This window comes from Ovis aries, chromosome 9 (genome assembly GCF_016772045.2).
Source record: "Ovis aries strain OAR_USU_Benz2616 breed Rambouillet chromosome 9, ARS-UI_Ramb_v3.0, whole genome shotgun sequence".
Taxonomy (NCBI): domain Eukaryota; kingdom Metazoa; phylum Chordata; class Mammalia; order Artiodactyla; family Bovidae; genus Ovis; species Ovis aries.
The window spans coordinates 91,847,043-91,870,332 of record NC_056062.1 but is presented as its reverse complement, the minus strand read 5'-3'; positions in this window follow the sequence as shown (position 1 = coordinate 91,870,332).

Below are 23,290 nucleotides of genomic sequence, written 5' to 3'. Positions count from 1 at the left end.
TATTTGAATATAAAATAGTTATTAGCAGGTATCAAGGAATGATTTTTACTTTTGATAATTTTACAAGTCATTTGGCTAGGTAGAAATAGGTAATTTTGAAAGAGGTGTCCAGAAGTTAAAAATAACATTTTTTAAGTTTGAAATAAAGCAATTATTTTCCATCAAATAATAAGAAAATTTAAGATCAATAGATTTTCAAAGAAATAACTAAATGATGCCCTTTAGTGTGAAAGGAGAATTCCGTCTCTCAGGGTCTGGGTGGGAAAGGATTTTCTTTAAACTGTGTGCCTCAATCCCTGGTCCTCCTCATGGAGGCTGAATGATTAACCTGGAGGTTAGGTGACAGGAATAATCTGCATTCTTAATTGAATGAAGCTAGTATTTGGCGGGAGGAGTACAAACATTTGGGAATTTGATCTATGCTCCTTTTCTTAACAACCAAGCTAATAGATATTTTAAACAAAAATCCAGCAATAGCACCTGCTCTGCAGACCTGAACGTTAGATGGGCAGGTCACAGGTCTCTATCTGGGTCAGGAAATCAGCATCTATCTGTGTCTATTGCACTAAGCTATGTTACTTAACTAAGCTTATCAAGCCATATGTTGATAATTTGCTTTTCCATTATGAACACTTTAACTGTATTTTTAAGTTATTTTAATTCTCAGTTGGAGAAGAGCGGTATTTTCTCCCAGATTCCACAAAACCGTAAAGATCAGATTCAAGTGGCAGAAAAACTTGGGAAATTGAAAAAGGAAAAAATTGGAGAACCAAATAACTTGCAGTGATTAATCACTTTGTACGCAATTGAAGTGAGTTGCTGTTTTTACATAGGCAACTGTCCGTTTCCAGAGAGCTGGGGTATCACATCCATGCCTTAAGCAAAGGAGTGGTCCTTAGAAAAATCTGCTGTGTACAGAAAGTACAGGGCACCCCAGAGCTGAACACATGTTCTGGGTGTCTTGAAGGAAACATCTGAGAAACATGTGAAATTGGAGGCACCAAGGCAAGATGTATTAAAGGGGAGCAAAGCAAGGCAATAATAGGTTGCATGTAAATCTGGATCGGATGGTAATCTGATGGGAGACACCTCCTTGGTAAGTGAAGTGAAGTCGTTCAGTCGTGCCTGATTTGTTTGTGACCCCATGGACTGTAGCCTACCAGGCTCCTCTGTCCATGAGAATTTCCAGGCAATAGTCCTGGAGTGGATTGCCATTTCCTTCTCCAGGGGAATCTTCCCAACCAGGGATCGAACCCAGGTCTCCCGCATTGTAGACTGACGCTTTACCGTCTGAGCCACCGGGGAAGGCCACGGTGGTTTCTGGGTAAAGTGGTCTCTTTAAGCATCCTGAAGTAAGCATCACGAGGCGTGTGTCATGCCATTGACCTGTGGAAGATTTTGGAAGAACTGATACTTCTGAATGCCGTGTTTCAGACTACAGAAAACTCTTCAAGGCAAAATGTAGAGGAATATGTTAGAAAACAAACGGCTGGCTCAGTAGACAAGGAAAAGACAAAGAAGGCACTTATATATAGTAAAAATTACTAGCCCTTATGTGGAAAAAAAGAGGATAGGTTTAATCGTTGTATTAACTTAGAAACGCCACTGAGTCCTCTGAAATGACTTTCAGAACACCAAAGGTAAGTAAATACAACACCAGAGGCATCACTCATTTCAGCAGAAAAAGATGAATTCAGCGCACTGGATCTGGGAATATAGTGGAGCATATTTATAAAGGGATCAGGGCTCACCCAGGACCTTGGGCACAACTTTTGAAAACATCATGACAGCTTTGCTCAGGGTGACTACTTGGCTGAAACAAAAATGAGAAAAAACTCTGGAGGAAAATTTCACAGGTATAGGAAATTCTATGACAAGGTCAAGAGAAATAGCTTCTGTCAAAGGATTCAAATTACCTGCTTACAAGGGAAAGTAAAAGCTATGTCACTAGTCAGCAGCCTAATCGTATGCAACCCGTGGATACCGGAAATATGGAGCCTAAACAGGAAGTAGCCGGGAAGAGGCTTTGAACACTAGAAGGAAGGTACAGGCTGACTTTTTAGATGAGGGCGAACTTCCCTATGATTTCTTAAAGGGACAATGAATACTTATTTCTGAATATCATTTTATGCAAGAGCTGAGGATGCGAATGTGTCCTTGCGGCTAACGTATGGTAAATAAATGTGAGTTTCGCTGAGTGATTTCTCCAGGTTTATTTTAGTTTTAAAGATTAGAGAATCTGTACAACCAAAATTAACTGTCATCTTGATTCTCTACTACTTCAATATACAGTTAAAGTCTTTCCCAAACCCTGGTATTTAATTCCTTGTTCTCCTCTTCGCCATTCTGTTTCAGCCTGTCACTGTCGGTCATCACACAGACCACGTAACCACCCAGTAACTGCAGCCCCTCCTTGACCCTTTTCTGACTGCCGCTTTCTCCCTACTTTACCCAGCCTAATTTCAATGTTGATTCTCATAACTACTCCTTTGCTTACACCTTTAACTCCCTAGCCATTCTTTTGTTAAATTGTACTTCCTTGGCAAAACCATAAGCCTGGTAAACTCTAAATCTGTTCTTAATATAAATGTAGTGGAAAGTGGATTATTTTTACAACCACACCAGAGCAACCAGTAAGCCAGTCTATTCGGGAAAAATCAAGCTATATAATACCTGTATTAAAAAAACAAAAATTTTTTAAAATAATGATACACACAAAATCTAAAGTGTTGGTAGTCTCTTGAAAATAGAGAAAGAATAGACAGTAAGATAAGTATAGACAAATTTAGGGGATAGTTTTTTCATCAAAATAACTAATAAGATAGTTAAAAGTCAAATTACAGAGTGGATGAATAAGAGTAATATTTTGAATCAATAATTTTTTTTTCTCTTTAGGATAATGAAGAACTCATCTAGATTAGTTAGCTGGAAAACGGTAGACTTCCCGAACAAAAATGAGCAATAGGCACAATGAAATCTTGGCTAGGTTAGCATCATTAGAAGAAAACAAGAATCCTATAGTGAAATACCTCTCCTGTCCACAAGAAGAGCTGGAAAAAAATAAGAATCATAAACGATATCAGTGTTGGCAAAGATGTGGATGAGACCTCTTATACCATTACGGAGAGTGTGTAGAATGACTTAACTATTTTAGAAAACTACTTTTAAATTGTCGTTATCTACTAAGTTGTGATATATTCAGATTAGCAACTGTCACACATCCTATGATGTAACAACTTTGTTATGAATATTTGCCAAACTGAAGTGAACACAATGAGCATATATAGCAGGAGACATGGGCTAAAATGTCACAGCGACATTATTTGTAATAACACTAAACCAGTAAATGGCAATCAACCATATAATGAACAAGTAAAATATGTTATTTTTAAAATGTGTCAACTGTAATCTAGTGCAATACCCTGAATTAGCCTTTTGTGTATAATACTGAACAGAAAAAATAAAAAAGAGAACACAAGGTCCATGATTCCATTGGCTAATGGAAGGAATACACAATACTGCTATATTATAAAAGCTTGAAGGAAAACAAGGAAGTAGCCAAAACTCCTCAACTGTAGAAAGGCAAGAAAGAAGATCTGTATAAAGAAAGAGTAAGTGGCAGCCATGAAATTAAAAGACACTTGCTCCTTGGAAGAAAAGCTATGACCAACCTAGGCAGCATATTCAAAAGCAGAAACATCACTTTGTGATCAGGAAAACATGAGATCCAAGTCTGTATTTTCAAGGAAAGATGATGAGAAAGCAGGAAGAAAGGCAGCTAAAACAGAGATAACAGACATAATTTCTCAAGAATTTCATTTACTCAGTTACAAGCATACACAGGTATATGGTTGTTTATTTGTGCTGTTATGAATATTTCTTTTTTACAATCATGAATTAAAATATATTTCTGGTGAATACTCTTTCATGGCTTTGTTTGGTTGGAATAACTCTCAGAAACACTAGTAAATGCAATTTTAATAAAAAATATTTTCAAGTTTAATCTAAAGTAAAAGACTGGACCAGAATGTTCATTTTTTATCAGAAAGTAATAGGCATGAATGGATATGAGAGTTGGACTGTAAAGAAAGCTGAGTGCTGAAGAATTGATGCTTTTGAACTATGGTGTTGGAGAAGACTCTTGAGAGTCCTTTGGACTGCCAGGAGATCCAACCAGTCCACCCTAAAGGAAATCAGTCCTGAATATTCATTGGAAGGACTGATGCTGAAGCTGAAACCCTGAAACTCTGGACAACTAATATGAAGAACAGACGCATTGGAAAAGACTCTGATGCTGGGAAAGATTGAAGGTGGGAGGAGAAGGGGACAACACAGGATGAGATGGTTGGATGGCATCACTGACTGGATGGACATGAGTTTGAGTAAACTCTGGGAATTGGTGATGGACAAGGAAGCCTGGCTTGCTGGAGTCCATGGGGTCACAGAGAGTCTCACAAGACTGAATGACTGAACTGAACTGAATAGGCATTAAACGTCAGTAGGTGAGTAGTCAGAATGAAATGGTAGAGGCTATGAATGCTTCTGGAAAGTTTTCTCTTATTATTATTTTTTAATACAAAGTTGCTTTCAAAGCTCCTTGAAAGTTATATATTGTCTATCCCAAGTTGCAACCAGGAAAATGTGTACATAAAAGAAAATAGCTCATGTAATAGAAGCAAAATCAGGGATTGAGGTAAGAGATGTATCCCAGTTAGCATAAATATCATGAGAAGTCATGAGTAAAATGTATTTTATTTGAACCTGGTGAAAGTCCTTTTTAGCCTAGAATTAATAAGGAGAAATTGTATATGTTTGCTACTGTGATTTAGAGGTATAGTTGTTTTGTTTTTATTTACTTAAACCAGGATATGACACTGATGATATCAAGTAAGAAGTTCTCTACATGCCGAATAGTTGCTGATTTTTTTTTTAACTGTAACTCCAAGAATTGGCTGCAACCCCTTCTTTCTGTGAAGTCTCTCTAATTGGGAAGGGGAGTTCTAGATGTCATGCCCACTCACTTCAGCTGAAGAGTCCCCATATTCTGTCAATGTCAATGACAATTAGTGCCAGTCTTCACACTGGTGAGAGATATGGGAACCTGGTAGGAATCAGGTAATAGTTTGTGCAATATGAAATGCCAGACTTAAGTCAGGCATCTGACCTGACCATTTTCACATAGTTCTTTGTTCTACCATCTGACAATACGTATAGGTTGCTTTATATCCAAGGAGGAAGTCCAACTAACACTGAAAAAATAATATACCACTGCAGTGTATATCCAAACAGCTAAGATGTAACTTAAAGTCAAATGGAAGCAAACAATGAGGCAACTGTTGGACCAAGTTCCTTCAATAAAACACCTCAATATTTATTCACTGTTCCCCTAAATACACAGAGGCATGCACACACACACAAAGTAGAGTTTGACAAAATTAACAAACACAGACAAAGAGAATTTGACGTTAACTATTCTGAGTTTCAGTAGTATGTATTCAGGCTTCAACAGTACATGAACCATGAACTTCCAGATGTTCCATCATTGAGAAAGCCAGAGAGCTCCAGAAAAATATCTACATCTGCTTTATTGACTACACAAAAGCCTTTGACTGTGTGGATCACAACAGACTGTGGAAAATCCTGAGAGAGATGGGAATACCAGACCACCTGACCTGCCTCCTGAGAAACCTGTATGCAGGTCAGGAAGCAACAGTTAGAACTGGACATGGAACAACAGACTGGTTCCAAATTGGGAAAGGAGTACGTCAAGGCCTTATATTGTCACCTTGCTTATTTAACTTATGTGCAGAGTACATCATGCAAAATGCCAGGCTGGATGAAGCAAAAGCTGGAATCAAGATTGCCAGGAGAAATATCAATAATCTCAGATATGCAGATAATGCCACCCTATGGCAGAAAGTTAGGAACAACTAAAGAGCCTTTTGATGAAAGTGAGAGAGAAGAGTGAAAAAGTTGGCTTAAAACTCAACATTCAAAAAATGAAGATCATGGCATCCGGTCCCATCACTTCATGGCAAATAGTTGGGGAAACAGTGGAAATAGTGAGAGACTTTATATTTTTGGGTCCCAAAATCACTGCAGAAGGTGAGTGCGGCCATGAAAATAAAAGATGCTTGCTCCTTGGAAGTAAAGCAATGACCAACCTAGACAGCGTATTCCATTTCCTTCTCCAAGGGATTTTCCTTTTCTTTTTTTTTTTTTTTAAACCCAGGGTCTCCTGCATTGCATGTAGATTTTTTACCAACTGAGCCAAGATTAAAGGTAAGATTATTATGTCATAATAATGACAGATAATGCAATGTAGAACAATGTGTTGAATCTAAACGTCCCAGCAGAGTGCTTTAATCAACAAAAACTAGATTTAACCAATAGTATCAATGTACCTTCATCATCATTTTCACCAATATTCATTTTTAAATTTATTTCAGGGTGCTTCCCCACAGCTTAGTGGTAAAGAACCCGCCTGCACTGCAGATGACTTGGAAGTGTCATCAGCAGCAAAGCAGCATCAATATCATCATACTCTCAAGTGAAGGAAGGCATATCTGTTGGCCTGCATGTAAAATATCCACATTCGATTGCTTCATTTTCTTTAGTTTATGAAAACTTTGCCTGTGCAGGGCTAGAATTCTCTCTCTCTCACTCTCTCTCTCTTTTTTTTTAAAGACAGCTCCATTTAAATACATTAAATTTCCATTTACAGGAGCATCATTTACTGCATGCATTCATTCATCATGTATTGATTGAGAACCAACTAACCGACAAGCTTTGAACAAGATTTTGGAAATAAAGAGGTAGCTGTGAAGTAATTCATGACTTCAGGGAGTATGCTCAGATGATTTCAGCTGCAAATAACAAGATAGCAACTAGAAGTGGCTAAAACTAAAACCACTGATATTTTACAAGACCAAGATAATCGGTGTGCTTGCATGGGTACAGATGTGCCTGCTTCCTTGTCCATTAAAACGAATAAACTGCACATCACCCTTCAGAATGCCGACCCTGCATCAAGATATTGCCCAATCCTCTCTGTCTAACTCAGCATTATCCCTAAAACTAGCTCCTCTCCTGGGTCTGTAATTATTCCTTCTTGTGATACTGTGATTTACAAGAAAAAAATATAGATTTGGTCATTCAGCTGAACAAAATGTATTTTTCATATATATTTGGTTGTTATTTAAGATACATTATGGACAGCTCCCCAGTGTTTGGGGTTTTCTGAGTGTTGACAGTGGCAAAAGTGTCTCTTGCTATAATAATTAGGTGACTTTTGACTCCTTGGAAGAAAAGTTATGACCAACCTAGATAGCATATTCAAAAGCAGAGACATTACTTTGCTGACTAAGGTCTGTCTAGTCAAGGCTATGGTTTTTCCTGTGATCATGTATAGCTGTGAAAGTTGGACTGTGAAAAAGGCTGAGCACTGAAGAATTGATGCTTTTGAACTGTGGTGTTGGAGAAGACTCTTGAGAGTCCCTTGGATTGCAAGGAGATCCAACCAGTCCATTCTGAAGGAGATCAACCCTGGGATTTCTTTGGAAGGAATGATGCTAAAGCTGAAACTCCAGTACTTTGGCCACCTCATGCAAAGAGTTGATTCATTGGAAAAGACTCTGATGCTGGGAGGGATTGGAGGCAGGAGGAGAAGGGGACGACCGAGGATGAGATGGCTGGATGGCATCATGGACTCGATGGACGTGAGTCTGAGTGAACTCTGGGAGTTGGTGATGGACAGGGAGGCCTGGTGTGCTGTGATTCATGGGGTCACAAAGAGTCAGACAAGACTGAGTGACTGAACTGAACTGAACTGAACCCCACAAAAGGATGAGGCTAGTTGCCAGGAGAATCACCCATGTGATTAGAGGTTGGAAATCTCAGTACTATATTTACCCCACATCAAGGGAGGGAGAGGGCCTGACGGTTGAATCAATTGCAAATGACCATCGACTTAATCATCAGTCATGACTATGCAATAAAGCCTCCATAAAGACCCAAGAGACCAGGGTTCAGAGAGCTTCTGGGTTGAAAAACTAGAGATTTAAAGAGAGTGATGAGCTAGGAGAGAGCATGAAATATCTGTGCTCTTTCCCAATACTTTGTCCTATGCATCTCTTCCATCTGGATGTTCATCTGTGTCCTTTTATAATAAATTGGTAACTTTAGTTCAGTTCAGTCACTCAGTCATGTCCAACTCTTCATGACCCCATGGACTGCAGAACCCCAGGCCTCCCTGTCCATTACCAGCTCCTAGAGCCTACTCAAACTCATGTCCATCATGTCGGTGATGCCATCCAGCCATCTCATCCTCTGTTATCCCCTTCTCCTCCTGCCCCCAATCCCTCCCAGCATCAGGGTCTTTTCCAATGAGTCCATTCTTCGCTTCAGGTTGCCAAAGTACTGGAGTTTCAGCTTCAGCATCAGTCCTTCCAATGAACACTCAGGACTGATCTCCTTTAGGATGGACTGGTTGGATCTCCTTGCAGTCCAAGGGACTCTCAAGAGTCTTCTCCAACACCACAGTTCAAAAGCATCAATTCTTCGGGGCTCAGCTTTCTTCAAAGTCCAACTCTCACATCCCTACGTGACTGCTGGAAAAAGCATAGCTTTACTAGACAGAGCTTTGTTGGCAGAGTAATGTCTCTGCTTTTTAATATGTTCTCTAGGTTGGTCATAGCTTTTCTTCCAGAGTAAGTATCTTTTAATTTCATGGCTGCAGTCACCATCTGCAGTGATTTTGAGCCCAGAAATATAAAGTCTCTCACTGCTTCCATTATTTTCTCATCTATTTGCCATGAAGTGATGTGACCAGATGCCATGATCTTAGTTTTCTGAATGTTGAGCTTTAAGCCAACTTTTTCACTCTCCTCTTTCACTTTTATCAAGAGGCTCTTTAGTTGTCCTTAGCTTTCTGCCATAAGGGTGGTGTAATCTGCATATCTGAGGTTATTGATATTTCTCCTGCAATCTTGATTCCAGCTTGTGCTTCTTCCAGCCCAGCATTTCTCATGATGTACTCTGTATATAATTTAAACAAGCAGGGTGACAATATATAGCCTTGGCATACTTCTTTCCCGATTTGGTACCAGTCTGTTGTTTCAGATCCAGTTCTAACTGTTGCTTCCTGACCTGCATACAGATTTCTCAGGGGCAGGTCAGTTGAGTTCAGTTCAGTCACTCAGTCGTGTCCGACTCTTTGCGACCCCATGAACCACAGCACGCCAGGCCTCCCTGTCCATCACCATCTCCCGGATTCATTCAGACTCGCATCCATCGAGTCCGTGAGGCCATGGTGGTCTGGTATTTCCATCTCTTTCAGAATTTTCCACAGTTTCTTGTGATTCACACAGTCAAAGGCTTTGGCATAGTCGATAAAGCAGAAGTAGATGTTTTTCTGGAACTCTCTTGCTTTTTCCATGATCCAGAGGATGTTTGCAATTTGATCTCTGGTTCCTCTGCCTTTTCTAAAACCAGCTTGAACATCTGTAAGTTCTCATTTCATATACTGTTGAAGCCTGGTTTGGAGAATTTGAGCATTACTTTACTAGTGTGTGAGATGAGTGCAACTGTGTGGTAGTTTGAGCATTCTTTGGCATTGCCTTTCTTTGGAATTGGAATGAAAAGTGACCTTTTCCAGTCTTGTGGCCACTGCTGAGAAAGTAAAATGTTTATCTCAGTTCTACAGTTCTGACACTGTATACCTTGAGATAGAGTCAGATTCCACAGGTTCAGGATTCAGTCCCACAAGACAGCCCACCCTTCTTCAGACCCCAGAAGCAAGCCCAGGTTGTTGCCTGTGCTTCTGAACAGCTGGGTACAGATTGTTTGTTCCAGGACTCCCTGCTTGGGTTCAGTTTAATCAGCTAAAGGCTGATCCCGGCAGGTTGGATTTCTCTTGAGATGCCACAGCGGAAAAGGGCCTCATCTCTCGTTGAGGGGAGAATCTCCTGGTTTTTCTCGAGTTGTGGCAGGAAACTTGGGGTTCCTCTCGAGTTACGACAGGGACCTCAGGGACCCGCTCGTGTGGCCTCAGGAAAAGCCAGTCTCCATGAGAGTTGCGAGGGGCCTCTCGGGACTCTTCTCCAGTTGCTGCCAGGGCCGCGGTCCTCATCTGGAGCCAAGGCCGGAACCTCAGGGTTCCTCTCCAGTGCTGACATGGATCTCAGGGTTTCTCTGGGGTTTCCACAGGGGAGTCAGGCCTCGTCTCATGCGGATACATGCAAGTCCATGTTCCAATGTGGACTCTAGCTGATTGTTGAAATATACTATATTCTTTATCATCTCAAAGTACTTTTAATGTGTCCATACCCCCCTCTGACATTCTCCTCATTCATTATTATACCATGTCAGTGAAAAATTAATCAATCTTAGAAATAGAAATTTGAAAATTATTACCCCCAAGAAGAGCACCTCAGAAAGTTCTGAGAACTGTTCTGCCCTGCTGAAGTCAGTGAAGGTGAAAGTGTTATTTTCTCAGTCCTGTCTGACTCTTTCAGATCCTGTGGACTGTAGCGCACCAGGCTCCTCTGTCCATGGGATTCTCCAGGCTAGAATACTGGAGTGGGTTGCCATTCCTTTGTTCAGGGGATCTTCCCAACAAGGGATCAAACACAGGTCTCCTGGGCATAGTTATATAAGTTTTTTGACACAGAGGACTATACATTAAATGTCATATTATTGACAGTTTAATTTGGATCTAAGCATTATTGCAGAGAAGGCAATGGCAACTCACTCCAGTGTTCTTGCCTGGAAAATCCCATGGACGGAGGAGCCTGGTGGGCTGCCGTCTATGGGGTCACACAGAGTCGGACAAGACTGAAGCGACTTAGCAGCAGCAGCAAGCATCATTGTGGTCTCTTATAAAATAAAGAAGAGATATTATCTTTTAAAAAGTTGTCATTCTGATACTAGGAGAATGTTGCTCTTTGTGGTCGAGCAGGTATTCCTTTTGATGGAGGAGTTTTAGCTGACGCGTAATGCAGATACTCAGCAGCATAGCGCAGTTTGAATAAACTCCAGGAGCTGGTGATGGACAGGGAGGCCTGGCATGCTGCAGTCCATGGGGTCTCAGAGAGCCTCTGAACTGAACTGAATGCACATACATGTCCCTTAGTAGGTGGGAGGTGAGGCGACCCAAGGCAGAGAAAAATGCTCTTGTTTACATGTTTCTTGCCTGGCTATAAATATCAGTTCTAAGTTTTGATAGTAAAATTATTTTAGGATGTTGTTTCTAGTGTCCATCTTGTCTCATCATCCTTTACTTATCTCAAAAACAAAGTCTTGTCAGGTTATCTCCCCACCTTTCAGCTGATAATACTGTGGTGAAGACCACTGATAACACCCACATCAACAAAGCAGTGGTTCTCAGCCTCAGTTTACTCAGCAACTAACAGCATATCCCCTAGCTAATACTCCTGTCTTTCACCATTTTCTTCTGGGCTTCTGGGTCATCCTTCTCTGCCTTGAATTGCTTTCTTCCTGACTAACCACTCCTTTCTGAGCTCCTGTTGCTAGTTTTTCATCATCTTCCTCGATGTAGCAAGCAAGGCTGTACCCAGGATCCATCCTCAGAATTTTTTCGTTTTCTCCTTTTGACTATAATCCCTCCTACACTTCCCTGGTAGCTCAGACTGTAAAGTATCTGCCAGCAATGCGGGAGACCTGGGTTTGATCCCTGAGTCAGGAAGATCCCCTGGAGAAGGGAAGGACTACCCACTTCAGGGACAGAATCCCACGGACACAGGAGCCTGGCGGGCTACCATCCATGGGGTCTCAAAGAGTCCGACAGGACAAAGTGACGAAGCAGCATGTCGACTATGGGAGGGGTGTTTCCCTCTTGGGTAGCTTCATTAATGTGATAAACAGTGACCTTTATTATCTATCCTGTTAAGGGATCCAAATGCTGGCATCTGAAGATAGACTGCTGATTCTTCAGGATTCGCTCTGGGACATCCCCTCCACCACCTCCCCTTAAGCAGGGCTGGCTCTAGTCCCCACCGCCCTTCCGCTTTAGTTTTCACCACGGGTGAAGCCACCAAACTCTTAACTCTGGGACTTCCACATTCAGAGGATGCGCTCTTTAAGGTAAACACGTGGCTTTTAGTCTCCAAAACGTTTCTTTGTATCACTCCAGCCCAGGGGACGTGTGTGTCCGCAGATGACAGAAACCTAACCTCTTCACGCCTCTTATGGAAAGCCAGCGTTCCCTCTTTCCCTTGGCCCCTTCAGTGCCTCTCAACAGCTCCAATCACTCTGCTTGCCCAGTGGCTCAGTAACTCTCAAAACCAGAGTTAGCCGCTTTGACTGTGTACTTGTGACAGAGGAAGGTTCCACTGCACCCCGTGATACTGCCCCCGGGGAGGTGGCATGGGCAAGGGGGCCATGAACGACCCTCCTTCTCGAGGAGCTGAGCAGACAAAGCAGTCCTCTCCAGTTCCCAGTCCTCTTTCATATTAGCCATTGTCATTAAGAGTAAAAAAAAAAGGAAAAATCATTTAGTGTTTGGTTTTCACTTTATTTTTACTCAGAGACAGAAATCTCAGAACAATAAACAAGCAGTCTAAATTCAAATTTATTTTTAAGAATTTCCATCTTAAATGTTTTGCCTTTTCAGTAACATACCCAACTCTTGACAACCGCTTTGTCTAAGAAGAGGTCTTTGCAGAGCTTCACAATATCCATTTGCACTTGCAAAAGAAGGAAAAATAAAAACGAAATATGTTTGTAAAGTTTATTTGTAATGAGTGAGCTTCCATAATATTAATACTTAATCTCTAAAACTATTATTTATGAATATACCTTCATAACACCAAGTACTATTTTAAGTATTAGAAAATATTAAAGATTTAGTCTGTGGTACGGAAATGAAAGTAAGGAATCATTATGGCTCAAATATTTTATCAACTTGTTTGGTAAGATTAACACGGTAAACAGTTTACAACAAAAGTTGAGACACTTTTAGGTTTGTTAATGGAAAAGATAACATACACAATTATTTAGTAGAAAAATACTCCACCAATTTAAAATATGACTTTAAGGAGGAAATCTGAGAATTTGAGGAATGAACTGCTCGAAGTGGCTCTTAGTATATAGTGCAGACAATATGCTTTTAAAAACCGATACCCCTTTTCCTGTACAGCTAAGTGCTCCATACGCGCGTCCTGAGTATTTATTTGCCTTTCCTATGTGCTTCATCATCATCTCTATAATAAGGCTGATCCTCACCTCCGAGTGCTTAACAAGTGAAATGCAAATGAAAATAGGCAAAACCTTTTGATATTTTATACCTTCAGACATAGCAAGATATCTTATCAGAATGGGTATCTTAGGATGACTTCATGAAAGAGCTGCATCAAGCTATTTCAAATGTTAGAACTTGTCCCCAGTAATCTACAGGTAATAACTTGCTTGTCTTCCTTCTATTGGTTACTAACTTTTGCGTTTTGAACCCACAAGTGACTGTCCTGCTGGACAGTAACCTATAAATGATTAACCTGCAACAAATAACTGCCAAAAGCTTGCAGTTTTTAAGTCAGGCATTGTTGGATAGAAACAGTTCTTTCTGCTGTAAGTGGCCTTTTTCACATCCCATTGCCAATTTATACAACTAGAAAAAAAGGACAAATGACCTGAACTAAAAATCCATATTGAAGGATGCTTCCCTTCACAGCTAACAACCCTGGAACAAAGCATCATTAACAGCAGGAACTCTTTGATCTTTTAAATGTTTGTTTGGCCACGTTGGGTCTCAGTTGTGGTGTGTGGGATCTTTCCTTGTAGAATGTGAGCTCTTAGTTGGGGCTTCTGGGATCTAGTGCCCTGACTCGGGATCACACCTGGATCCCTGTGTGGGAGCACAGAGTCTTAGCCACCGGACCACCAGGAAAGTCCCGACAACAAGGATCCTTAGTGGTGCTTTCTAACTGGTGATCCGCCCTGAACCAATTTAAACAGCTTGTCTTTGGAACCAGCTGTGTTGTAGTTACAATAAAATACCTTAGCCATCCTTAAAAGTCCCACATGTGATAATAATGTGTAGGGTTTAAAAATAGCATTCATAACTTAAACATAATAGAGAAGACTATGCAAATGCAGTTTTCAATAAAAGCCCGAATTTTCACTTTGCACTGTTTTAATTTTTCCCTTATTGAAAATAGAGACATTATACAGTCTTCCCTCAATGTCAGTGGGAGACTGGTTCCAGGACACTTCAAGGATCAGGGATACTAAAATCCATAGATGCTCAAGTACCTTATTTAAAATGGCATGTGAAAAAGTGAAAGTGTTAGTCATGTAGTCCTGTCCGACTCTTTGCAACCGTGCGGACTGTAGTCTGCTAAGCTCCTCCGTCCATGGGATTCTCCAGGCAAAAATACTGGAGTGGGTTGTCATTCCCTTCTCCAGGAGATCTTCCCAACCCAGGAATTGAACCTTGGTCTCCTGTATTGCAGGCAGATTCTTTACCGTCTGAGTCACCAGGGAAGCCCATAAAAAGGCATGGTATTTACATAACCTACACACATACGCCTATATATTTTAAATCATCTCTAAACTACTTATAGTATTTCATGCAATGTAAATGTTAGGTAAATAGTTACCAGTCTATAGCAAGTTCAAGGTTTGCTCTTGGGGTCTTTCAGGAGTAAAACTGAAGTACATTTCAATAAGTACACATTTTAGCATTTTGACTATTCAAAAATCCTGTATATCTTTATTTACCTGTTCACATCATAGCTGTTCACTCTCAACTCTCCCTTAAATAGATAACCCAACTCACATTATTTCTACAGCTTTTCTAAGTGACATTTATCTCTTTTCTAGTTGAGTGAAAATCATCTCATTTAAAGTTTTTGGAAATCTTTGATTAAGGTATAAAGTCAATGCTGCTGCTGTTGCTAAGTCACTTCAGTTGTGTCTGACTCTGTGCAACCCCAGAGACGGCAGCACACCAGGCTTCCCCATCCCTGGGATTTTCCAGGCAAGAACACTGGAGTGGGTTGCCATTTCCTTCTCCAATGCATGAAAGTGAAAAGTGAAAGTGAAGCTGCTCAGCCGTGGCCGACTCTTAGCGACCCCATGGACTGCAGCCCACCAGGCTCCTTCATCCATGGGATTTTCCAGTAAAGTCAATGATCTCTGTAATATTAGAGTTTAAAACCATCTATTTCCACATTTCTAGAAAATGCCTCTATATATACACAGCAAATGGACACGAGCAGTGGTAATAACAAAGTCAGATTGCTGTGTGATACTCTGTGTTAAATCTATGCAACCCCTGTTGCTTCTATCATAACCAGTCAGCTTATGAAACAAGAATTTTTGTTGATTGCTACAGATAATGTCATATTGCCTGCTTGACTTTGCAAAGGTATTTTTTTTTTCCAATAAAACATTCTAGCAATCTATGTTCATTTTGAGAGAGGATCCATATACCTTTTGACCAAATCCACTTATTGTCCATGCTCCAAGTTCTTTCAACTCCCAGATAAACTGTACAAACCAAGAGTCTTTGCCCTACATGTGTATCTTTAACTTAGCCCTCCTCTCCTTCCAGTCGATATCGAAATTTGACATGCTGCTAAGTGTTTACAGAAAAGATTCTTTCTTTCCGTTTTTTGAGGGCCCTGAGTGTGTCACTAAATTACACTGTATTTACTTTCTTATTGCTTTTAACTTTTCAAGCAGAATCATTAATAAACCAGGTTCACTTAAACTTCATTCAGGAGGTCATAAGGAATTTGCATGAAAATTGTTTTACCACAAATGTGAGTTGTTTGAGAAGAGGCAGTAAAATCAACACACTAGTAGCTTAGTTTTCAGGAGATTTTCAAATCTAGTCTGCAGACATCATTCCACATGATCATGTAGAATTACCTAACGCACATGATTATGGTTGGTGGATCAGAGAACTTTGGGCTATATCATTGTTGGGGTTTTACACGAGCGTCATAGTGAACCAGGAATTGCCTCTAGATCAAAAATGGTTATTTGCTCAATAAAACTTGACATTGTTAAAACAAAATCAAATAGCAGCAACAACAAAATCCTAGATTTCTTTTCTGTGATTTACCTATATAAACTTTCCTTGGATAGTATGCACCACAATTTACACACCCAAGAAGTTTGGACAAGGGATCGTCAGGATAAAGTACTACTGATACTTGTATTTCAGCCTTGGTCAGCTTGAAGTTGCTATAGCTCACAACAGTTCATGCAGAAAGGTAAGAAAGCAAGTTTGGTATCATTGGTTCTAAACAAAATGAGAATCACCTCAAATTTAACTTCTTTCAAATTGAGGAAGATGTAACAGAGGATGTAATTTGGTAAGACACTCAGAAAGTAATTGAGACAGCGGGAGCCTGAATTTTCATGTGACTTATCTCTGTTTTCCAAGCACAGAAGTAATTTAACAAGGAACCTATAAAGTACCCATGACTTCTTAACCACCTGGATGTATCATCTTAAATAATTGATCCAGCAAATTAATGTGATGCCCTGTAAGAGGTTAAATTGACCAAAATCTCTCTGAACAAAATTATCAGAAAGCTCAATAACTGATAAAAAGCTGAGCCAATATTGTAAAAGTTGTTAAAGAGAAAACCACAGGCCCAGAGTGACTTCACTTGCCTTTGAATCTCATGGTACCAAACCTCGATTTAATACCCGACCGGATTGTAGTTTCCCCTTTCCCAGGAATGTAACCTTAATCAGCCACGTTGGAGCTTTCTTGTCAGCACCAATGAAGCAAATCTGCCACGGGAGGCCTGCTCCTTTCCCCCAAGGAAGAAGAGGTAATCCGCATGATAGCCTCCTGCCTTTCTCCCCAGAGAAGTTAACCTGGAAAGAAACAATTCCTTCTTTCCTTATGCCAAGAGCGTCCCTGCTACACCTTGCTTCTGTAAGAATCTTCCATTTTGTAAATTCTTTGGAACATCTCTCCACTTTCTAGCATGGGATACTGCCAGGTTGTGAATTGCTTAATAGACTAGTTGCATCTTCAGATTTACTTAGTTGATTTTTTTTCTTAATAGATTTGGTGGCAATGATGGGATCCAAAGCAAACGTCCAATAGCACAAGGGATCAATGAGGAACGCAGGGAGGGTGCCTCTGTTTGAGCTCTGCGTTTTCTTATGTTTGGGCTGACAGACGGTTCTGTCCAGAGTGGATAACTTGGACTTTTGAATCAGTATTCATGTTTTTGGGTTGAAAACCCTAGCCCTTAATTCCGTTCCCAGGTTCCACACTAGAGATTGCTCGTGGTTTAGTCTGTGATTCCTCAATTGTTTGGCTTGTTTTCCTAGCTGGTGGGCGCTGCAGTTCCCTGCTTTTCTTTGGACTCACTTTGCAGTCCCCGTTGCTTGGAGCCTATTGGCTTCCTTTCCCCAGTCCAAGCCGGTAACGCAGAAGGGGCCCTTGTTGTTGTTGTTGGTGTTGTTTTGACTCATTAATGCCGCTTGGTTACTACCAATATATTAACGTGCACGTTTGTTTGTCTTGTTTTGTGTAAATAAAGGCTAATTGCTAATAAGATTCTTTACATCCAATAGTTAAGCATACCTCTTTTCAGTACACTTCCTTATTTTATACCTAAGAACTGTGATCACTGCTTTCACTGTAGTGTGCCTTTATCTTGAATTCCCTCCTGAGAGAATTCAGGAACCCTCACTTTGTGGCCAACCCTAGGGACTCACTTAGGACCAGGCATGACCATCCTCCTAGACTCGCCTTTATTTTCCTGCGACAAGGTGAACTGGAAAAACATCTGGGTGAGTGTTTTCTCTTTTGTTGTTGTTATAGTTCTGAGTAGTTTAGAATGCCCAGTTCTTGAAAACAGATGCCTTCAAATCAACTATATGAGCTCTTTCACAAATAAATTTTGGCAATACCATCTGAAGGTAAAATATATATATATATATTTACACACACACACAGCATATGTGCATAAATACACACACAAACATGTAGACAGACATCTCATAGTTAGTAATATTTGTGGTGAAGATTCGTTAAAGATTTGTTAAGAATAGGCCAAATTAGAGGTTTGGGGTGGGGGAAAATTGAACTTTAAACCACACCTTTAACCCTGCAGAGATTTGTAACACAGAGGGAAGTGTTTCCAATTCTCCAAAGAATTAGTGTTTAGCTTTAGTTTTAGGCCCCATTTATCTCTTTAATTTTTGTTAGTCTTTTGCAATAAATGCTTCAGTGAATCTATTTTGGAAATTTGAAACCTTTTGCATGCTAATTAAAATAGGTATGTGTCAGGTTGAAAGATTATACTGTGAAAAAGCACATTCTAGAGCATATGAATGTGTTCATAAATTCTAAAAAAAATCCTCATATTAACGACTGAAGGCAGGAGGAGAAGGGGATGATAGATGATGAGATGGTTGGATGGCATCACCAACTTGATGGACCTGGGTGTGAGCAAGCTCTGGTAGTTGGTGATGGACAGAAAAGCCTGATGTTCTGCCCTATGCAGGGTCACAAAAAGTGGGTCATGATTGAGCGACTGAACTGAACTGAACAGAATCCTTAAAGATTGAGATATGTGGATACTGTCTATCTTGCTTCTACAAAAATATAACTCCCCCCCCCCTCATTTTCAGAATTTTGCCACTATTATTTCCTTGTAATATGGCGACGTTCTGCTTCTGAGGCAAAGTAATTAAGATGGGTAAAACAATGACTGTAAGTTAAACAAATAACTGAGAATATGGAAAGCCTAAAACAGATGCTAGGGGCTAGCTGGCTAACTCCATTTCCTATTTTTGCATCCCTTTAATCACCATAGAGCATCTCAGTTCAGTTGAGTTCAGTCACTCAGTGGTGTCCAACTCTGGGATCCCATGAATCGCAGCATGCCAGGCCTCCCTATCCATCACCAACTCCCAGAGTTTACCTAAACTCATGTCCATCGAGTCAGTGATGCCATCCAGCCATCTCATCCTCTATCATCCCCTTTTCCTCCTGCCCCCAGTCCCTCCCAGCATCAGGGTCTTTTCCAATGAGTCAACTCTTCCCATCAGGTGGCAATAGTATTGGAGTTTCAGCCTCAGCATCAGTTCTTCCAATGAACACCCAGGACTAGTCTCCTTTAGGATGGACTAGTTGGATCTCCTTGCAGTCCAAGGGACTCTCAAGAGTCTTCTCCAACACCACAGTTCAAAAGCATCAATTCTTCTGCGCTCAGCTTTCTTCATAGTCCAATGCTCACATCCATGCATGACCACTGGAAAACCATAACCTTGACTAGATGGACCTTTGTTGGCAAAGTAATATCTCTGCTTTTTAATATGCTATCTAGGTTGGTTATATCTTTCAAGTAGTAATCACCATCTGCAGTGATTTTGGAGCCCCCAAAATAGTCTGACACTGTTTCCACTGTTTCCCCATCTATTTCCCATGGAGTGATGGGACCAGATGCCATGATCTTCGTTTTCTGAATGTTGAGCCTTAAGCCAACTTTTTCACTCTCCTCTTTCACTTTCATTGAGAGGCTTTTTAGTTCCTCTTCACTTCCTGCCATAAGGGTGGTGTCATCTGCATATGTGAGGTTATTGATATTTCTTCCGGCAATCTTGATTCCAGCTTGTGCTTCATCCAGCCTAGTATTTCTCATGATGTACTCTGCATACAAGATAAATAAGCAGGGTGACAACACACACCCTTGAGGTACTCCTTTTCCTATTTGGAACCAGTTTGTTGGTCCATGTCCAGTTCTAACTTTTGCTTCCTGACTTGCATATAGGTTTCTCAAGAGGCAGGTCAGGTGGTTTGGTATTCCAATCTCTTGAAGAATTTTCCACAGTTTATTGTGATCCAACAGTCAAAGGCTTTGGCATAGTCAATAAAGCAGATGTAGATGTTTTTCTGGAACTCTCTTGCTTTTTTGATGATCCAGCGGATGTTGGCAATTTGATCTCTGGTTCCTCTGCCTTTTCTAAAACCAGCTTGAACATCAGGGAGTTCATGGTTCATGAACTGTTGAAGCCTGGCTTGGAGAATGTTGAGCATTACTTTACTAGCATGTGAGATGAGTGCAATTGTGTGGTAGTTTGAGCATTCTTTGTCATTGCCTTTCTTTGGGATTGGAATGAAAACTGACCTTTTCCAGTCCTGTGGCCACTGCTGAGTTTTCCAAATTTGCTGGCATATTGAGTGCAGCACTTTCACAGCATCATCTTTCAGGATTTGAAATAGCTCAACTGGAATTCCATCACCTCCACTAGCTTTGTAATGATGCTTTCTAAGGCCCACTTGACTTCACATTCCAGGATGTCTGGCTCTAGGTGAGTGATCACACCACTGTGATTATCTGGGTCTACAGAGCATCTAAAATGACTCAAATTTTGAATAGACTTTGATGGGGAAACATCTATAAAACTGCAAAGACAATTTACTAGAGATGTCTGACTTGCCAGGTACCTAATCCTTCAGAAACCAGCTTTGTCCTCGGTGGCCTCAGACTTCCTTCCTCTGGACCTTTTCAATACTTGCAGCTGGACTTCATCCACCCAGAATTCAATGTGAGTTATCCACATGCTCCGTTTATGCATGTTTTCCAGATGGGTTGAAACTTTTCCTTGTCTCAAGGTTGACATCTTCACAGTGGAAAAAAGGGGGAAAAAATCTGTTGGAAAATGTGTTTCCCATTTGAAGTATATATTCCATAATTTCCAGTGATCAAGGCATGAAATTCACAGGGCAAATCATATAAGCCTTAATGAAAACCTTGCAAACATCTTAGAATCATCAGGCAAGGTTAAGAGAGCTAATTGAAAAACTGGATTCAAGCAGAATACATACTAATAATGTTGGACTAAATAAGCTGATGAGAATGACTATGATTTTACAAGTTTATGTTTAAAATATTGCTTTTAAAATATTTTTCTTAGATTTAAAGAATTCTTTTCTGTTAAGAATTATTATTTTATTTTATTTTTTTAGGACTTCCCTGTAGCTTAGATAGTAAAGAATCTGCCTGTAATGAAGGAGACTGGGGTTCGATACCTGGGTTGGGAAGATCCTCTGGAGAAAGGAATGGTAATTCACTCCAATATTCTTGCCTGGAAAGTCCCATGTACAGAGGTGCTTGGTGAGCTACAGTCCGTGGGGTCACAGAGTCAGACATGACTGAGCACTAACATACTTACTTAAGCATTATTTTTAATCACTGACATTCCTGTTATCAGTGGTACAACCTATAGTGATTGTCCCTTATCCCAATAAGACATTTAGGCTTGTGTTTTTCAAAGTGCTGATGGAATAAAAGAATGCTGCAGATACTAGTCTGAGAATCCTGGCCTAATGTATCCAGTCTTCTTATATTATCCACTAATAATGTGTATGTAGAGGTGTGACAGAATCAGAAAAATAATTCAGGAAGTTTAAGCTGATCATTGTCTTTAAATATGGGAACAAAATTACTCAAGACCCCTCTTTGAAGCGACATCAGAGATTATCTGTGGAAAAGGAGTCATTCTTAGGTTTGACTTCTACCTTTTACCTTCCAGGCTTGCTCATTTAGATCAATCACATCATGGTATTTTTCTCCTTTCTTCCTTCATGTTTCCTGATTCCCTATGGTTAACATTCTGGCTTGGTTTCCCTGGTGGCTCAGCTGGTAGAGAACCCACTTGCAATGCAGGAGACAACAGTTGGATTCCTGGTCAGGAAGGTCCCCTGAAGAAGGGGTAGGCTACCTACTCCCGTAGTTTTGCGCTTTCCTGGTGTCTTAGATGGTAAAGAATCCAATGCAATATGGGAGACCTGGGTTCAATCCCTGGGTTGGGAAGGTCCCCTGGAGGAGGGCATGACAATCCACTCCAGGATTCCTGCCTGGAGAATCCCATGGACAGAGGAGCTTGGTGGGCACACAGAGTTAGACATGACTGAACAACTAAGCATAGCAGAATCTTCTGTCTTATGCTAAAGACGCCCCAAATGCATTGACTCAAGTAGCATAGAAGTTTATCTCTTAATCATGTAACAGACTCTAGTGAGTGGGAAGAATTTGCTCCCCAAAGCACGTCAAGAGCTTTCACCAGCTGGGCAGTTGTTGTTGTTGCTCTTTTTCCAGTTGTGAGGTCCTGGCAGACTCTTTGTGATAAGCCATGCAGCACGCCAGGTTCCCCTGTCCTTCCTATCACCCAAAGTTTGCTCAAACTCATGTTAGATGAGTCAGTGATGCCAGCCAAACATCATATCCTCTTTCACTCTCTTCTCCTTTTGCCTTCATTTTTTCCCAACGTCAGGGCCTTTTCCAATGAGTCAGGTCTTTGCATCATGTGACCAAAATTTTGGAGCGTCAGCTTCAGCATCAGTCCTTCCAGTAAATACTCAGTGTTAATTTCCTTTCAGATTAACTTGTTTGATCTCCTTGCAGTCCAAGGAACTCTCCAGAGTTTTCTCCAGCACCACAGTTCAAAAGCATCAATTCTTTGGCACTCAGCCTTCTTTATCATCCAACTCTCACATCTGTACATTGATACTGGGACAACCACAGAGTCAACTATATGGGTCTTTGTCACCAAAGTGATGTCTCTGCCTTTTAATACACTGTCTACATTGGTCATAGCTTTTCTTCCTAGGGGCAAGTGTCTTTTAATTTCATGGTTGCAGTCACCATCTGCAGTGATTTTGGACCCCAAGAAAATAAAATTTGCCACTGTTTCCAGTTTTTCTCCATCCATTTGCCAAAGTGATGGGACTGGATGCCATGATCTTAGTTTTTTGAATGCTAAATTTAAGCCAGCTTCTTCATTCTCCTCTTTCACCCTCCTCAAGAGGTTCTTTAGTTCCTGTTAACTTTCTGCCATTAGAGTGATGTCATCTGCGTATCTGAGGTTGTTGCTGTTTCTCCCAGGAATCTTGATTCTAGCTTGCGACTCATCCAGCTCAGCATTTCCCATGATGTACTCTGCATATAAGTTAATAAGCAGGGTGCCAGTATACAACTTGATGTACTCCTTTCCCAATTTGGAATGCATCCATTGTTCCATGTCTAGTTCTAACTGTTGCTTCTTGTCTCGTATAGAGGTTTCTCAAGAAGCAAGTAAGGTGGCCTTGTATTCCCATCTCTTTCAGAATTATCCACAGTTTGGTGTGATCCCCACAGTCGAAGGCTATAGCATGATCAATGAAGCAGAAGTATATATTTTTCTGGAATTGTCTTACTTTTTCTATGATCCAGTGAATGTTGGCAGTTTGGTCTCTGGTTCCTCTGCCTTTGCTAAATCCAGCTTGTGCCTCTGGAAGTTCTTGGTTCAT